Genomic DNA, 3959 nt, shown 5'->3' on the forward strand with positions numbered 1-3959 from the left:
GGGGCGCGGGCGCGGCCAGGGCGGCTGGCGCGCGTGCGGGCGCCGGTGAGCAAGGCCATGGCCGAAGTGGCCGGAGCAGGGGAGGAGGAGGAGATGCCGGAGCCTCACCATGGGGCCGTGGGGTCTAGGCAGCAGTGCTCGGGGAGGAAGACGGGGACGCGGCACCCGCGAGAAGGAGATCCCGCGAGGAAGAGGAAGGCGACGGTGGCCGCGACGTCGTGAGCGTCGGGGTCGATGGCGACGCGGGAGAGGAGGCGCCGACGAGGTGGTCCTCGGGTGTGGCGTCCTGCGAAGCCAGGGCAACGACAATGCTTGAGGGAGAGGGTCCGTCGATGGAGGGGTCGACGACGAGGGCTGCGAGGTGAGGCGGTCGACGGCGACAAGCGCGGGGGAAGGGCGCCGGCGCCCGATCCAGATCGGGATCAGGAGGAGACGAGGGAGAGAGGGAAACATGGTGGGGAGGAGTGGGTAGTGGGCTAGGGTTCGGTGTCCCCAGGGGTTAGTAGGTGAGGTGGGGGGCGGCCTGGGCCAGTGGGCTGACCGGCGGGCCGTCTGGCCCGGTTGGCCGGGGGGTTTCTTTTATTTTGTTTTCTGATTTTCTTTTCTTTGTATTCTCTTTCCTTTCTGTTTTATTTTAGTTACACTTTATTTTTAGTTTAGTAAAATATGACAATAGCTCCAAAAATAGTGTTTCAAAATAACCCACTACCCTAAAAAGTTTGGTGACTAATAAGCTAGTTTAACATTTGTTTATTAATTTAATAGCATTCAAATAATTGTTTTTGCTACTGTTTTATTTAGTTAAGTGCATTTAAACTTTTTATAATGACTTGGTTTATCCACCAACATTACTTATGAATTATTTGGCTCACTCCGAACATTTTAGTTTTAATATTTGAAATCTTTTATTGTTTGCTTGATTATGAATTTGAATTCGAATCGGTTTCGAACTAACGCGAGATTAGCAACAGTAATAGAGGTGACGTGGCATCATTAGCAGAGGGTTACTGTGGCTTAATTATCCGGGCGTCACACAAACTTTTTCAACTTTCACGCAATACATGAGCGTGAGCCATGGACATAGCACTATATGTGGAATAGAATGGTGGTTGTGGAGAAGACAAAAAAGGAGAAGATAGTCTCACATAACCTAGGCGTATCAACGGGCTATGGAGATGCCCATCAATTGATGTCAACATGAGGAGTAGGGATTGCCATGCAACGGATGCACTAGAGCTATAAATGTATGAAAGCTCAACAACAAAAAACTAAGTGGGTGTGCATCCAACTTGCTTGCTCATGAAGACCTAGGGCATTTTGAGGAAGCCCATCATGGGAATATACAAGCTAAGTTCTATAATGAAAAAATCCCACTAGTATATGAAAGTGACAACATAGGAGACTCTCTATCATGAAGATCATGGTGCTACTTTGAAGCACAAGTGTGGTAAAAGGATAGTAACATTGCCCCTTCTCTCTTTTTCTCTCATTTTTTATTTGGGCCTTCTCTTTTTTTTGGCCTCTTTTTTTACTTTCTTTTTTATTTTATTTTTCGTTCGGAGTCTCATCCCGACTTGTGGGGGAATCATAGTCTCCGTCATCCTTTCCTCACATGGGACAATGCTCTAATAATGAAAATCATCACACTTTTATTTACAACTCAAGAAATACAACTCAATACTTAGAACAAAATATGACTCTATGTGAATGCCTCCGGTGGTGTATTGAGATGTGCAATGAATCAAGAGTAACATGTATGAAAGAATTATGAATGGTGGCTTTGCTACAAATACAATGTCAACTACATGACCATGCAAAACAATATGATAATGATGAAGTGTGTCATAACAAACGGAACGGTGGAAAGTTGCATGGCAATATATCTCAGAATGGCTATGGAAATGCCATAAAAGGTAGGTATGGTGGTTGTTTTGAGGAAGGTATATGGTGGATGTATGGTACCGACGAAAGTTGCGCGGCACAAGTGTAGCGACCAGACCTCAAACAGTCTGATCTCTGTGCATTAGTTTCATCCCTGGATCGGTAATGCTGACACACACAGTACTTAAATGATTTATAACAGAGTTTCAATAACACACTTATTACATCGAATGTCTCAAAAGAGAACTTATTACAATAAATATGGCTTAAGGCCATCTAATAATGATAACAGCGGAAGGCTTGGAAGATAAGCGAGTCCATCAACTCCAACGGCATCACTGAGTATAAGACCATGACCTAAGGCACCTTACTCGTCATCTAAAAAGTATGTAACATGAACGTTGCAGCCCGAAAATGGGTCAACACACGGAATATGCTGGCAATGTAACACATAGAGAGTAATGAACAAAATGATGCTATACTACATGCATATATGGATGGTAGAAAGCTCTATGGTTACAATTTTGCATAAAGCAAATTTTTCCCTACAGCAAAGGAATAAATTTTATTTAACTATCATGGTAGTTGTTAAACATTGAGAAGGTTCACCCAACTCAATCCCAATTAAGCATCAACATTAAACCCAATCAAATTAAATTAAGTTACATGATGAGATTCACATGATAATCCAGGTACTAGATACTCAAAACGTCCATAACCGGGGACACGGCTAACCATGATGAGTTTATACACTCTGCAGAGGTTTGCGCACTTTTCCCCGCAAGACTCGATCTCCTCCGTTGGAATTCTCGCACTACATGGTGTTTGAGAAACGGATGAACGAGACATAGTCTTTCAGAAGCGTTTGCACCTTAAGATGGGTAGACAGTTACACCTACTTTCCCCTACATCTGCTACTCTACCATTGTAAGAGTTCACACGACTTAATCAACTATGCTAGAGCCCATAGTAGCTTGCGTCTACACACGGAAGTTTCTAGCATGAATAATCTCATGACCCCTTTGAGCCTGGGTGGCGGTCCATAGGAGAATCACACGGTACCCCGGGATTTCCAGAAATACAGACAACACTGGGTTCCCCAGGTGCCTCAATCCACCCAGATGTGTATTAAAGTTGCCACCTTAAGTAAACCATTAACTTAACAATCTCACATCTGTCATGGATACACTCACCCAATCCACGACTACTAGCATAGCATGGCGATATAAGCAAACATAGAAGTAACTCCCAAAGGTTTGATAATAAAACAGGTAATAGGTTCTACCTCATCTACTTCCCCAAAACCCACATGTTAATCAGATCCTAATCATGCAATTGTTTGAGGATTGATCTAATGCAATAAAACTGGGTAGTAAAGAGGTATGATCAAAGTGTTACTTGCCTTGCTGATGATCCGTGAAACCTAGAGACTCGTAGTAGCAAGCGGCGCACTCCGGGTACTCTATCACAAACAAACAAGCATACAATAAGCACTCATCTAATGCATAGGTAAAAATCAAGTAAGAGATCTAACCAGAAAGTTCAACTTAAGAACTCCGGTTTGCAAAAAGAATCAAATCAAACGTAGCAACGAAAATCAAACGACAAAAGAAACAAGCTTCGTTTACTAATCTGGACCTAAGTCAAATTTTAAAGTAGCAAAATCTTGTTTGAGTTGGTTAAACGGAAAGAGAGTTTCGAAACGAAACTCTAGGCGCTTGAATCGCCTGATTCCAACAAACGAGCGAAAAAGTTATACTAGAACGAAAATTGGATCAGAAGTCGCGATCGGAAATAATCACGAAAAATTCGAGAAAAAGAAAAACGGACGAACAGGCTAATGAACGAACGTTCGCTGTCTGCGGCTAAACGACGAAGATCGTTCGTTAAAACAAACGTATGGACGAACGTCCGCAAAATAAACTAAACCGAAAAAATAAACCTCATGGATCTAACAAAAAAACGGATCTAGGGTTTTGAAAAAAACCGATCGGTTTTCTCGTGAAAACCGAGGCGGCAGTGGCTACCTCCGGCGGCGGCGGCGGGCTCCAGTGAGGCGGCGGGCTCAGGCAGGGTCG

The sequence above is a fragment of the Triticum aestivum genome, chromosome 2B (genome assembly GCF_018294505.1).
Source record: "Triticum aestivum cultivar Chinese Spring chromosome 2B, IWGSC CS RefSeq v2.1, whole genome shotgun sequence".
Taxonomy (NCBI): Eukaryota; Viridiplantae; Streptophyta; class Magnoliopsida; order Poales; family Poaceae; genus Triticum; species Triticum aestivum.